Below are 16,939 nucleotides of genomic sequence, written 5' to 3' on the forward strand. Positions count from 1 at the left end.
TTACAATCTTCTACATTAATATATACATTTCTAAAGGTAAAGAATATGTTGTATCTTTTAAGAAAAATTTCCACTAAGATAAATACCGATTTGGACACATGATATGCATTCATCTCATACTTTAGGAATTAACAATATCAAAGAAATGATATTGTTAATTTATGATGAAATCATATTGTTCATTTATGTTAAAATTTATCTGATATGTATAAGATAAGAATGTAAAAAATGTTAGAAAAAAACACTTATAAACTAAGAAGTACCTATTTCCAAGACTGATTTTAGCCCTGGGTGTCATCCAAATTTCCTCTTTTATGTTTCCCTGTTACAGCACTTGAGACAGAGTAGGTACTCAATAAATGTTGGTTGACTTAGTGAATAAATGATTAACAATATTTATATAGAACATGGAACTCACAGAGTACTTTACCTGTGTCCTCATTTAATCCTCCCAGGTAACTTTTAGGTAACAGTGTCAGCTATAACAGGAAACTAAGCACACACAGAAACATCTAATTTTTCAAAAAACATAAATTCCTAGGTTCACCCAGACATTCTGAATTGGAAACTATGGGTTTTCATTACTTCACAAACTTAAATGTGTATTAATTTATAACAAGCTGCCAAGTGATGCTGGTGATCAGTGGTCCACACTGTGAGGAGTAAGGTGTAGTTAGAAAAGTGACTAGTTAAAAAGCACATCAAGAAATTCCAATGTGTGGTTGCTCAGATTTTTTTTTTCAAGTTATGGTCAGACTCTACTTCCAATGATTCTGACTCAATTAGTCCGGAGAAGAGTCAGGGTACTGATTTTTTAGCCAGGATTGAGAACAACTGCTGTAGATTTTGCTTCAGCATAAATACCTATGAAATGATAGAAGGAAGACTATACCTGGGTCTCATTCTAGTGTTTGTCTTTTCAAACATCCCATACCCTCCCTGAGGGTAAAACAGCGGCTCTGAATTGCCCTGTTTCAATCAAGTTCAGTTAGACTCCAGTTAGTATATGAAATATATAATAGCCACTCTTCCACTTACTAATTTCTAAAAGTTGCATAGTAAAGGGCAGATACGTGAATCAGAAAGTGAAAATGGGTAAATACGATTTAATTACTGTCAGAATTCACCGGTGAAATTGTTGAATCTTTAACACATCCTTCCCCTAGACATTCCAGAACATAGTTCTATATAGTTGTAAATAGTTCTCTGAGCAAACATTTAATCATCTCTGGAAACTGTAACTTTCCAAAGTCCTTCTATATTCAGAAAATACACAATGCCTCTTACCACTCCCCAGTTCCCCTGAAAAATTCTTTCTAATAGGACTACTAATAAAATAACTTTTTGTACTTACATTTTTACCCTTTTATTGGACTGAAACCCACAAATATTTCTTTGAAAAATTATAGTCACCCATCATGATGAGTGAGAAATATAGGCATAGTTAGCCACATGTTCATGACATCAATTTTTCAACATAACGTAGCAGGCGGTAAAGCGCAAAAAATTCAGCTGAAATCTCAGCCACTAGATGCCGCTGAAGTGTCTGGAGGCCTAGGAAGTGAATTCTCCAGAACTATAAAGGCTTACATCTTGGAAAATAAAATGCTGTTACTATGGTGACCAGCTGAGATTATGGATAATGAGAGTACCATGTTTTCCACTCTCTAAGGAGCTATTGTTCTCCACATATTGCTCTACGCTGAACATTGCTGACCTTCAAAATGTATCAAAATCATTGGTACTTCCCTTTCTAAAATAAAGGATATTTCATTCAATACTTTTGTGTGAGTGAGAAGCTGTACACATCAATTATTCACACGTACATACACACACAAACACAATATGGAAAGAAACCATTATCCAATGCATTTTTCTTATTTAGTACAGAAGTGCGATCGATGACCTTAACAGTACCTGATGTCATAGTTTCTACAACTTTGTGTGATTCTGTATTTTTTAAAGTTCTCCATCTATAAAGATAGATGAATTGAAAAAAAACTAGCTGAATACATGTCATCTAGATATATAATAATATTACGTATCTGCCTAGCATATTACATATGTATTAGGAATAATTATAGCAAAAATAACTTTTCAGTGGAACAGGGTACAAGAAATTTTCTGTTCTTGTACCGGACAAGGACAGCAGTAGACAGGAAAACAGAGTCACAGGGAAATAGAAATATTTTACATAAAACAGTTTAAAACAGACGTTGAAAAACGATAAAAGGATAAATTATGCTCATTGTTTGCTAACAAGTTATTGATTTTCTATGAATCTTTAACTTACTATATTCAATAGGAAATCTGTGAAGTTAAAATTCATACATTTTTAGGAAATTAAATGTAAAGAAAATCATAAATGGATATTGTGAAGTTCTATAAGAATCTCTCACCAAAAATATTCTCCCAAAATAATTACTTAAACTTGCATAGCCCAAGGAAATAAAAATTAATTAATATATCTCAAAATTCAAGCAAGGGAAAAATTAATGACTAGATTTTTCATGTCAGAAGACTTTACATAATAATTAATGAGTATGAAAGAGTAATAAATATGTCAGTTTTCATAAAATATGAAGAGTTCTCATTATCCTGGAAAACTACACAAGTCATTCGTTTTAAAAACTATCCCTGAGCTGCATAAACCTAAAGTGAATTTGATATCGTTGAGTCCAGCTTCCAATGGCTTTAAATGATTCATAGAAATCATAGCTTGGTAAGTGGTTTCTTAACAGTAGTTGCATCTTTTAAAAACAAACAGAAGATGGAGCTGACAGGAATATCTGGAAATAAACGTCAAGGGACGTTGTTAGAATACTAACCTATTATTGGAGTCATGGTTTTTCAAAATACAGGAAATTCTGAAGCACAAGTTTGTGGCCACACCTATCCAATTGTCACTTCCATGAAAATGTAATGGAGACCATAAACATTAGCATTTTATGCCCCAGAGTGTATTTTGCTCTCTAATTTCCTAGTACTGCCATAACACAGTACCACCAAACTCAACTGCTTAAAGCAATAGGCATTTATTATTTCATATTTCTGGAGGCTAAAAGTCAGAGATCAAATATCATCAGGACCATGCTCTCTCTGAAATGCATGGGATAATCTTTCCTTGCATTCTCTCAGCTTCTGGTGGTTTGCTGGCAATCTTTGACATTCTTTGGCTTGCAGCTGCATAATTCTAATCTCTACCTTCATCATCACATGGTGAAATCCTTGTGTGTATCTGTCTTCACGTGGCCATCTTCTTGCAAAGACACCAGTCATGTTGGATTAGGGTCCCTATCCTATTCCAGTATGATCTCATCTTAACTAATTACATCTGCAAACAACCTAACTCCAAATAAGGTCACATTCTGAGGTAATGGGGGTTAGAACTTCAATATATTCTTTAGAGGAGACACAATCAATCCAAAACACTCTTGCAATACCAGAAAGCACTTGGTAGCACATCAAAATTGATAAAACACCACCATTTCCTCCTCTTGGCTGGCAAAACTTTGTAGGAGATCCTGAGATTTAAAATAGTTATCATCAGCTTTATGATGCTATAGTGTAAACAAGAAATGGAATCCAAAGAATGAAAAGCAAGGTGGACTAAAGACCCAAAAAGTACAAAGAATTTTCCTATGGTCTATTCTGACATCCACCTGCAATCAGGTAGAAATGTACCTAAATCAATGAATCTTCACATAGCGACTTTTTTTTCCAGTTGTCATTGGCAGCTAAACAATTACCCTATGTGGATAGACATGGGTGGAATAGATAATTATTTTTAAGAAATGTCTAATGCTAATAATAATTTTGGCTTTATATTTCACTTGGGGATATATATCAATCACATGCCACTCTCCTATGTTTCATACAGTTATGTAAATGAGGAAATGAAAACAAATTTGTAGCTTCATAAATCTTCAGATTAACCATAAGAGACTCTGGGGCTTTAATCTGATCAACTATGGGCAGTCTAGTTATATTTAAGCAATGTAACTTTTTCCAACTTTCATCATGTATTCCTATCACATTCTCTTTCAACACTATAACAAAAAAGAGAACACCAATGACCTCCACAGCTTCAAAAGACCAAAAATGTGTTCACTCATCTATTGATTCATTTATCCTTTCATCCTCATCCATGAGGACCTACTAAATTCCAGGCATTGTGGTGGGTCCTGAGTTTAAATGTTCCCCAAGTCTGGCAATAAAACTAAACTGTGGTAGCATGTGTGCTGTATCTTAGCTAGACTATCAAGCTTTCCCAAATACATACTGAATATATAGTAAATTCCTTGTATCTGAATTTAAACAAGAATGCAAAGGACATTGCAAAATATGTATTTTGTACATATTTTGTACATAATTGTACAAATTATACAATTGTAATGTACAAAATACAATTTCCTGACAGTGATGCTAACATAATTTTCTTTTGGTTTTCAATAGAAGTTTTGGATTGCTTTTGTAAGTGTTTGTATGAAGAAGCAAATATATAGCCACAATTCTAGCAGCCTAATGGCAATTACCCATATGTCCTATCAATGCCACAAATTAAACATTTTCAACACTAAACATTATCTTCATCCTCTAACTATACTTATTTGTATGCTACTGATTTATCTTATTGATACCATCACCTTTCCATCATCCAGGCTCAAAAACAATCTTTTCTCCTTTTTTTTAACATTCCCTTTGTAAGTCTTCTCATTCAGTTTCTCATTTTAATTGCACAATTTTTTATTCTATTCCCTTTTCTTTATGTCCACAGACACTATTCTCATTACCTTTCTTAAACACTGGCATTCTAAATGTTCTTCCAACTTGGGTTTACAGCATATTTATCTCATTGAAGCACAGATCTGATCATGATATAACCTCAAATAAAAATCGTCTGTTTCTCCCCTTGGCACAGAGGATAAAGCTCTTTGTCTAACATTCAAAGCCCTCCATAATTGGTCTCCTATCTCCATTTCCTATCTTCCGAATGCTCATCATATCCAGAACACTATTTTCAAACTAAAATAGCTGCTGTTAACCTGAGCATTCCTAACCCATGACATTACTAACACTGGTTCCTCAGTGAGAATGCTTTTATCTCATATCCAAATTCTATTATTCAATCATAATAATTACTCTTTTTATTAATTATATGAAACGGGTGACTGAGTTGATTCATTGCAACTAAATGATACACTTCCAAGTCTTTCAAAACCCATACTTAGCTTTAATATATCAAACATATCTTAAGGAAATACGGCGTTTTCAAAATTCCATAAATTGTTACCTAATACTTTCCTTTCTGTATAACAAAAATCATATGAATTTATAATCACTCTACTCTGAAATATTCCATAACAGAATTATCCAAGAAAGTACAGCAAAGAAAGAGTAAAACAACTTGTTAACAATTATATTTCTAATTGTCATTTTGTTCACATAACTCTATATTCATTAGCCCAGATAATATTTGCATATTTAACGTGTTAAATATGATCATAGAAGGTTGTTATGAAGCAAGAGGAAAAAATAAATATCCAGTTACATGTTGGTAAGAAATTTGACAGTTTAGTTTTGCTAAATAGTCCAGAATTACTGCTATTCAAAACAATTATTTTTACAATGAAGACTAAATATACAAATAGAAATGGTCAAATGTATTCTCATTTAAATATGACTCTTTCAAATCAAAAATGTCTTTAAATTTTGTTGTATTTCTTATGACGTTAGAACTTATAAAGAAGTCTTTATTAATTAAGGATGATTTGGTAGGCAATTTTGTTTGATAACATTACATTAACATGAAAAGAGGTGTTTTATAATCTAACATTTTTGACATTACAGTGTGGGAAAAAGATAAATGTTTTCTCTGGAAACAATCTTTGAGACTTCTAGTCCCCGTGGCAAATAAATGTACTTTGACATGCATGATATGCACCAAATACATAGTAGTGTTTGATAAATTATAGAATGAATAAACTAAAAATTTACCTGGACTCATAATTAAGATAGGTATATCTGTAATGCAGATACTTAACATGAGTTAGGACAAGTTCAGGGCAGCTGGTCTCTTGGATAGATCAGGCAGCGGTAACTTCTGTATCAGCTGTTGAGGCAGGGGAGATCCAAGAGTCCAGAAGAGAATAGGAACCCCAGAAAGTCATGTATATTTAATGGGCCCTTTGTATCTGTTGGCTGCATCTTCAGTTTCACTTCCACATATTCAACTAACCATGGTTCCAAAATATTCATGGTGGGGTGGGGAGCGGCGATGGCTGGCGCCTGTAGTCCCAGTTAGGAGGGAGACTGAAGTTGGAGGATCACTTGAGCCTAGAAGTTCCAGGAAGTAGTGCACTATAATCCTGACTGCTAATAGCCACTGCACTCCAGCCTGGCAACATAGTGAGACTCCATCTCTTAAAAAAATTTTTTTAAATTAATAAATAAAAATATTCAGTCAAAAAATTAAAATAACTATACAAAAATTTTAAAATAATGCAAATGGAATAAATCAGGGCAGTATTACAACTATTTGCATAGCATTTACATTGTATTAGGTAATATAAGTAATCTGGAGATGATTTAAAGAATATGTATAAGTTACATGTAAATACCATGCCATTTTATGTAAGGGACTTGAGTCTTCACAAATTTTGGTTTCCTAGGTTGGGGGCCTGAGGCCTAAAAATCAATCACTGTTGGGTACTAAAGGAAGACTATATTGGAACTAGATATGTGATTAGGATGACCACACATGCCAGTTTGTTCAGTAATAAATGTTCCAGCTTATACCTGCCATCTTTGTATTTTGTCTGGTTGAGGAAGTATCTTGTTTGTTTTCTTGCTTTCATTTTTTCAGAAAATTATTTTCGATAGTTTCATTAAATTAAGACGTAACATCTCTTACACTTCAAGTTCACCACACTCTGTCTAGGAGCGCATGAGTCGTATGTATAGTGAATTGAGTTCCACTAGCTCTGCCTGACCCTTTTCAGATACAATCTAGCTAACAACACATTCCAGGACAACATGCAAGTTACTTATTGATAAGTGTGCTCTAAGAGGAGTAGCTAAAGGCTCCCTCTCAGCCTCTAGAGCTAGTGAGAGAAGCATTTGATGTTGGGTGGTTTTGTAAGCTATCTGCATACCAGACAATTGTTCCACGTCCCACATTTTGGCCTACAAGGTACACCTAACTACCTTGCCACCAACAGCCTGGGCCTAAAAGATATGCAAAACTGCCAGTTAATGTGGTGAGTAAATATTGCAGGAAATCATGAGATATGTTTTTAGAATACAGAGGCAGAGCAGTTACACTGTAGACTGCATAAACATTAGTTGGAGTGCACTTATTTAAATAATTCTACCATTCATTGTAGGGTGAAAATATATAATGATTTCATTGCATGCAAATAAATCTTTTTGAGAATGAGCTCAAAAATATGAAAGTTTATGAGTAATAAAAAATACAGAATTTCTGTATCTCAAAAGGTTGATGATGGACACGAAACACCAACTAAATGTTTATGTATATATGTCATTCACTATGGGGCTCTAAGGATATTACTGACTACACAAAAGCCAGAACATACAAATTTACTAAAGAAATAATAACATCTTATTCTGATTAGAAGTTGTTTTAAGGAGACCATGCGTAAGACTACAGATTTACAAAGAAGCTAAAGGAGGTGACTTTTCATTTAGATCAAATGACTGTTATTCTAAGTTCATTTATTTTCAAACCAAGTTTTATTATGTATAATTGGAAAAGCAATATCTGTTTGTATATTGGTTATTCTAATATCTATATCCTGTTTGTAGATATAAATATATCCTGTTTGTGGATATAAATATATCCTGTTTGTGGATATTAATATATCCTGCTTGTGGATATTTATAACCTGTTTGTGGATCCAGGATATATCCACTTATATCCTGTTTGTATATAAGTGTTACCAAATGCTTCCCATAAAATATAGGTTACTTTCAAAATTAGAGTTTTTTCCAACCAATTCACAGAATAAAACTACAGATATTGGAAATGCACTATGTTGTAGTTTAAACACAAAATTATTATGAGTGCTGTTCTAAATTTACTTTAAAAGTTCAACTAATCAGGTAATTTTTGATTATATTTACATTTTGGTGGAACATATTTATGTAGGAATTAGGAGATCTTACACATTCTTCAAAATCATTTACAGACCAATAAGAATAACAAAATCTCATTTTATGCATGTTTACAATGTAACTAGAAAATAGCAAATACAGGCTCAGCACGGTGGCTCACGCTTGTAATCCTAGCACTTTGGGAGGCCGAGGCGGGTGGGTCACGAGATTAGGAGTTCAAGATCAGCCTGGCCAACACAGTGAAACCCCGTCTCTACTAAAAATACAAAAATAAGCTGGATGTGGTGGCGTGCGCCTATAATCCCAGTTACTCGGGAGGCTGAGGCAGGAGAATGGCTTGAACCTGGGAGGCAGAGATTGCAGCGAGCCGAGATTGCACCACTGCACTCCAGTCTGAGTGACAGAGCTAGACTCCATCTCAAAACAAAAAACAAACAAACAAAAAAAGAAAATAGCAAATACTACAAAATTTAATGTATAAATAAGGAAATACAGCAGAGGAAGGTCTATTAAGCAGATACTCAGCCTCACTATTTTTTTTTTTTTTTTTTTTTTGAGACAAAGTGTTGTTCTTGTCACCCAAGCTGGAGCGCAACGGAGCAATCTCAGCTCACTGAAAGCTCTGCTTCCTGGGTTCAAGCAAGTCTCCTGACTCAGCCTTCCGAGTAGCTGGGATTACAGGTGCTCACCACCACGCCCAGCTAATTTTTGTATTTTTGGTAGAAGACAGGGTTTTACCATGTTGGCCAGGCTGCTCTCGAATTCCTGACTTCAGGTGATTTGCCCTCCTCAGCCTCCCAAACTGCTGGGATTACAGGCATGAGCCACTGAGCCCTGCCTCAGCCTCACTATTAAGCAAAATGGAACAACGACAAACTCGAAGAAAATGAAATGCCATATGTTTTCACTGCTTTGTGGGGGAAAAAAAAAAAGAGCTCTAGAGCCCCTGAAGATGGAAAAGAAATCATGACCCCAAAATCCTTTCCAAAAAGTACATGAAAATTCATCTTATGCAAAAAATGAACAAGATAAAAATATATAGAATTCTAATTTCCATTTTTAAATAATTATAATGCCCCTATAGAAAATAAAAGCTAGCCACTAAGTCCTGCCTTCAAAACAATTTTAAACTGCCTTTTAATATATCAAAATGAATAGAAATAAAATAATATATGTAGAAACTGGAAAAGAACATAAATTTATAATGTAGAAAAAAACTCAAAACTAAGATGTTTGGGGAAGAGGAAAATATAAAAAGAGGGGTGACAGCATTTAGGCAAGAATTAGAAATAAGTATTACATCGGAGATTTTTTTAAAAAACCAACATAGAAAGCACAAAAGCATAACAGATGGAGCTTTTAGAAAAACGAAAGATGGAAAGGAGAAAAAATTTAAAAGCAAAATGCATGAAGAAAGAATAAGAAGAATTTGGATATAATGATAAAGGTAGAAAACACGGAAATTCAAGAAACATATAACAAATGTCCTCCAAACCCACAGCAATGGAACACAACAATGTTGAAAATCATAGATCAAAAAAAAGTCCCAGGCCGGGCACGGTGGCTCACACCTGTAATCCCAGCACTTTAGGAGGCCGAGGTGAGTGGATCACGAGGTCAGGGGTTCAAGACCAGCCTGACCAACAAGATGAAACCCCGTCTGTACTAAAAATACAAAAAAATTAGCTGGGCATGGTGGCAGGTGCCTGTAATCCCAGCTACTCAGGAGGCTGAGGCAGGAGAATTGCTTGAACCTGGGAGGCAGAGGTTGCAGTGAGCCGAGATCGTGCCACTGCACTCCAGCCTGGGCAACAGAGCAAGACTCTGTTTCAAAACAACAACAACAACAACAACAACAACCACAAAAAGTCCCAGTAATAAAAAACTTGAAACTACTTAAATGGGAAAATTGACCTAAAATGGCCAACACCAAACATATTTTTGTAAAACTATTGAACTTTAAAAATCTTTTCTTACTGGCAAAAAACAAATCAAGTCTCCTAAAGCGAAAAAATCGGATTGCTTTTAGTCTTTTTAAAAAGCAACACTTTATGCTAGATGTCAATGGTGTAACATATTTTAAATACTGAAAAAAATAAAATAGAATTCACAAATTTTATTCCTATGCCAAACTTATCTTTAAACATAAAATCCGCAGACAACCTGTTTGAAATAGAAGAATCATAAAATATTGTTCCTGTGAGTCTTTTCTAAGAATACCAAGAGAATGTGCCTCAAACAAATGGAAAATCTAAAGATTATTAACATAAAGACTAATGGAACCTTGGGTCCTGATCCTACCTTTAACATGGTGAGCACTTGAGGAAGGTTCAAATGCAACATCTTGTTCATCATCACTTCAAACAAGACCAAACAGAACACTGACTTGTTCCTTTGTGTTTTAAGATTTTGAGCTGCTGGGAACCAACTCCTGAGGAAGTTCTGATATAAGTTACTTGTTCTGTGCATATTATCTTTCTTATCCAGCTGCTCCCATTGGAAAGTTCTGGAAGCTGTGTGAGTTATCTCAATTTTGTCCACTAAGCTTCTACAGGAAGCAACTGTGTTATAAACACTTATGCCACTGTACTTACACTTCAAAAATATGAAATTATTTTATTTCTCAGCAGATTTATTTTCACAGTTGCCATGACTTCCCAATTATACCCTTTCTCCTCTCATTAAAGATCCATTTTCAAAAAGAAGAATGAAAAAGAGGAGGAGAATTAAGAGGAGGAGGAGGAAGGGAAGGCGGAGAAGGAGGTGGAGGGGGAGCAGGAAAAGTAAAGAAGGAGAGAGTGAAAGAAGAAGACAGGAAGGGCAGAAGGAAGACAGACGGGCAGGAGAGGAAGATGGGAGGGAAAGGAGGAGTGTGAGAGGGTGACAAAAAACAAGGAGGAAGAAGGGGAGGAGGAAATAGAGAAGGATTGGGAAACAGGATGAGGGAGAGGGAGAAAAAATGAAAAAGAGGAAAAAAATAAGGGGGAAGAGAAAGAGAAAGGAAAATAAATCGAAAGAAAAAGAGGAGGGGAAGAATAACAAATTGCAGAAGGAACTATGAATTCAGTAACTAAACAGTGGCAGTGAGATTAAACCCCAGGGCAACATTAAAACACCCCTGGGTAAGTGATAGGGACAACGGGAATTGCGTATTAGAGTGACCAGTTTACAAGGCAAAGAGCAGCATGAAGGTGATTTTAATATCCAACAAGGAGACTTTGTGAAAGTGAAAAGGAGACTTAAAAGGCCAGGAGTCTCAGTGATATAGCCAGCTGGGGTTCAGAAAAATAAATTTTTCTATTATGTCTATCTTTTTATTGTTTCTTCAGGTTGATTAGGCCTAGAGACCAGGAATTATGTTAGATTGAAAATCACAAAAACAAAAACATTGTTGTTTATACTATTCCACGAAAAAGTTAACCAACGACATGAATAACAAGCCAAATAAATGGCTCCACACATCATTTCACTAGATTTACTCCTACTTTTGGCATTGTGAGAAATATACTTGTGAAATAACATTTAATTGGTACTGACAGAACTTATTTTGACATCCTCTTTGCATGTTTGCAGCATACAGAATACTTAAAATTAACAAACTGCATTTTAGTGTGCTGTGTCTCAGAAATGCATCCCTCCACTTCCTCACATTCTGCAGGCAGAACCCAAGTGGCTTAGTTCGTTTTGCGCAGCTCTAACAGAATCCTTGAGACTGGATGGTTTATAATGAACAGAAATTTATTTTCTTATGAGTCTGGAGGCTGGGAAGCCTAAGATAAAGGTGCTTGCATCTGGCAAGGGTCTACTTGCTGCATCATCACACAGTGGAAGGCAGAAGGGCAAAGAGACAAATGGGGTCCAAACCCGCCGTTTGTAACAGCATTAATCGCACACATACTGGCAAAGCCCTCATGGCCAAGTCACCTCCCAAAGATCCCACATGCCAACATACACACACGGGCAACCAGGTTCAACATGAGTTTTGGAGGCAATAAGCATTCAAACCATAGCACTGCATATGCTTAAGTTTGTCATTTTGTGTATCGAATATGAATTAATGGACTGTTCAAAAGTGAGCATTTTCTGTTCTTTTAGGAAGACATTAGGTAGTCAAAATCTTTTGTAAGCTCATGTTAAACTATAAAAAATGTATGCTTTTCAAGATTTTTCTACTTTTTGTTTTTATTTTTATTGATAGATAATATTTATACATATTTATGGAGTATGTATGATTTTTTTTTACATGAATAAAATGTGTTATGATCAAATAGTGTATTTAAGGCATACATCACCTTGAATATTCATCATTTCTATATGTGGGGAACATTTTAAGTTTTTTCTTCTAGCTATTTTGAAATATGCAAAACATTGTTGTTAACTATAGGTATCTTACTCTGCTATCAAACATTAGAACTTGTTCCTTTCTTCTAAATTAGTATAGTAACTATGGAAAACAGTACAGAGATCTCTCAAAAAACTAAAAGTAGATCTAACACAGCATATAGAAATCCCACTGCTGGGTATTTATCAAAAAAAAAAAAAAAGAAAATCAATACATCAAAGGGTTACCTACACCCTCATGTTTATTGTGACACTATTCACAATAGCCTATATATGGAATTAACCTAAGGGTCCATCATTGGATGAGTGGATAAAGAAAATGTGGTATATATACACAACGGAATGCTATTCAGTCAGGTAATCATATTTAAAATGAAAATAACTAAATGAAATATGCACCTACATAATATTAGCCTATATGTATACCTATGTATTACCTACTAAAAGTATCATTGTAAATATAACTAATATTTTGCAGAAAAGTGATCATAAATTTTCAGTAGAATTTCTGTTTCCTGGAACTAAAATATTTGCAATAGGAAATATATTATATTAGTATTAGATACTATCAGTTAAATTAGCTTTGAAGAAAAAAATTGCTAAAACTTGGGAAATATTTGGGAACTAAGAGGCACATAGTATAATTTGTAATTTTAAATAAATACAAATGTCTCTTTTTAGAATTATGTAGGCTTGTATTTCCATATACGGAAACCAGAAATTGGGTTAAGCGTAGTTTCCCAAATAAAACAAAAATGTGTAACTAATATGCCAAAAGTATAATTATGTATCTCTTTGTCCAAAGACGTTTTTGCCAAACTTTTGAAATTTTACAAAAAAAGGAAACAATTATACAATGATGCCTTCTCTGAAGGTCAGATGTTACTTCAAACTTCTGTTTATTAAGTGGCTTCTATATATTTGTCATAATTCTATGTTCTTTATTACCCAGTTCATCTCAAATCCAAATAAGATTTTTCATATCAACTTTTCAAGTAGGGTGATTAAGGTTGAAATTTTTAAATGACTTGTCCATGTTCACACAGATCATAGGTGTCAAAACTGAAATTCCAACGCAGATCTGTCAAAGACCAGCTCTCACTCTTTTTACTATGCTACAGGAATATGATTTACTTTACAATAAAGTTCATATTTTTAAAAAATTTCAGATAACTTTTGCCTAAAAGAGGCTCCTCCTTCAGATTTTTAGATAGAATTTACAAGAGTTAATTCTAGACAACTTTAGCTGAAAACTCTCGAGACGAAGAAGAGTACACTCTATGCAAATGAAGGAATAGTGAAGACAATAATGATAGAAGGGAGTTTGAACTCTGGAAGATCCAGGTTACTTTCCAGTGTTGTCCTTTAAAAGAGCAGTATCATCATTATCAGTGGCTATTGTTAATAAACACATCAGACATCTTGTTACTTACCTACCTTTCACTGTAAAAGATCATCTTTACCCTGGGCTAGTCGTCATATACTAATCATTGATTTCAGCTTTTTGTTTTCTTTTATGTGGTGTCCTGAGCCTAGAGAATATACAGGAATTTCTCTGTGGAGTAAGACAGATCTAGATTCAAATCCTCCCTTCTCCCGCTTACTACTTAGAGCACAGGACATTGGAGTTATTATTTAGTCATTCTCAGTCTTTGTCCCATCATTTGTAAGTGATGAAATTAATAGGTACCACATAGAGTTATGGTAAAAATTAACATAGCTCTAGTATGAAAGGATTTAGCCAAATCCTGGACTCACAGCAGGCACGCAATAAAATTTAGTCACCTTGCTTTTGACCTTTTTTCTTTTGTTTTAACCTTATAATGCTTAGCAAAGTATAATTTTCAAAAAGTTATAAGCATAACCCCCAAGCAAATAATAAATGATCATGTGCCAAAGATTTCATTCTACCTTTTAATTAATGAGGAATCCAATAAGATGTTAAGACTGGTTCAAAAAAGAACTTTAAAGACGCATATATATTGGCAGTCAATAATACTAAAAATGAGTTTGCCCATGGATGCAAAACTTAATATGAAATTTTTAAAAATGTGGTGTTTTCATGTTTGGCAATAAAAATGTGATATTTGGGGTTATATCTTTATGGGGTGAAAATCAATTGTTTCTCTACTCAACAAAATTTGTTTGCCTTGCTATGGACAAAAATCATTTGCATTGCTATTTGTTTTCTACAGGCTGACGTCTACCCCTACTGTGTTGTAAAATAGTTTAGTCAATAAAAAGTTAATCAAATGTGCGCACTCCTTTACAATCAAATAATCCCAGACATTCCATTAGACAATGCCTAGGCCTTTTCTAAAAGAACACCCAGAGTAATCTCTTTGTGCATTCTCAAACCTTGGACATGCTGTATCAAGTATAAAACTTTGGTTTTGAAAATTCTTAGTTTCTGAACAAATGATTCCTAAGACTCCATTATCTCTACAAATATGCTTTTGACATTATAGGTAAACTATATACGTTTATTTCTCATGTATTCATGTCTTTCTAAGTATTGTATTTTGATAGTGTGTCTATTACTTTAATTAAAGAACTAGCTCCAGATGCACTTCTGGCTCCTCGTTAACTAACTGAATGATAACAGGCAAGTCACTGTTGCTCTCTAAGCCTCAGTTTCCACCTGTGAGAAATGCAGATAGTAAAGACAAATACTTTATTTAATTGTTGTAAGGGTTAAATGAAGTAACACATGCAAATTTTAGAACCATTTCTGAAATGTGATAATCATTCAGCAAATATTTTTATGTCATTGTAATGTCCTTGAAAGTTGAGATATGGGAACAATATCTGTTGAGTGTTTGCTTGCACAGTAGCCGGCAGGTAAAACCGGGAAGGGAAGCAAGTAATAGAAGTTCTGGAAATTGACAATAATGATAAATATGATGATGAAGTACACTTGAGGACTAGATCAAAAATTTGGTTCAAAAATCAAAAAGAGGTGCATTTATTGTTTTTAGATGAGTACTTTTCTTTCTTTAATTAAATGGTTCCATGCATTTTCACTTGGAAGACTCAGTTATAAAATGGAGATAAAGATAATTCACTAGGCCAGGCATGGTGGCTCATTCTGTAATCCCAGCACTTTGAGAGGCCAAGGCAGGTGGATCACTCGAGATCATGAGTTCAAGACCAGCCTGGCCAACGTGGTGAAACCCCATCTTTACCAAAAATACAAAACATTAGCCAGGCATGGTGGTGCACACCTGTAATTCCAGCTACTCAGGAGGCTGAGACAGGAGGACTGCTTGAATCTAGGAGGTGGAGGCTGCAGTGAGCCGAGATTGCACCACTGCACTCCAGCTTTGGGTGATGGTGTGAGACACCGTCTCAAAAAAAAAAAAAAAAAAGATAATGCACTCAAAGCAAAGAACTTTGCTTCACAAAAATGATATTCACCAAAATAATGTTACTTTTACATTGTTGATTTATTTTAAAAATCTAACTATATAGGTTACATTTGGAGTTTATTAATTTATGGAAAGAAAATTAATTCTAACTCAAGTTTTTTCTTTTGCTTCTTTTTTAACATATAAAATATCTCACTCCCTTATAGTCAAGAATTCCCAGCAGTTAAATGTTTCAATTTAGAAGGTAATAAGTAACCAGCCCCTCAAGTGAGACTGGTGCAGAAGGGATATGCCAAAAAATACTGCAAGGTTACCTCTATCTCTCTGTCATGTGGCCCAGAAACACATTCTGCTACAGCACAGAACCATGTATAACAAGTTAAACTCAGGCGCTAGGTTTTTATTTTGGTATTTTGTTTTGTTGTGTATACAGTTTTGCTTTTTACCCTTCAAAAATAAGGATTAGAAAAAAAAACAGCATAATGTAACCTGATATCTTTGGGAAGAACAGTTAGATGTTTATTTTAGGAAAATTATTATGCTAGGATTTCAACTTGAAAGTTCTATAATTGCTTAAAGTTTCATGACATATCGGAATAAGGTTACAAAATGATGTTTTAACCCTCACCCTTTTAAAATATATATAAAACGTGACAAAACACACTAAATGTAATAAAGTATATCATTGGCAGAGATGACTCATATACATAAGAGAAGTCTCTATTTGCCTTGTAACTCAGAAATGTACAAATATAGAACATATCTTATGTGGGAAACAAAATTTCTATGTCCAAAGCCATGAAATTACTAACGAATAGCCAACATTTTAGTCTCATAAATTAACCAAGCCATATCATATGATATTTGAATTACAGTTCTTTAATATTTTACTGCATAATTAAGATGTAAATATGTAGTCTTTATATAATTCCATGGTTTGAAATTTAATTCCAAGTTAGAAAAGATTTTATAGTATATATTATTTAACCAACCACATTTTATTTTTGAAAGTAGTTGTGTTTTAAGCAAAAAAAACAAAAAAAAATGGAGAAGAAGAAGAAGAAAAATCACAAAGCAAACTAAACTGGAGCAAA

The sequence above is a fragment of the Gorilla gorilla genome, chromosome 7 (genome assembly GCF_029281585.2).
Source record: "Gorilla gorilla gorilla isolate KB3781 chromosome 7, NHGRI_mGorGor1-v2.1_pri, whole genome shotgun sequence".
Classification (NCBI taxonomy): domain Eukaryota; kingdom Metazoa; phylum Chordata; class Mammalia; order Primates; family Hominidae; genus Gorilla; species Gorilla gorilla.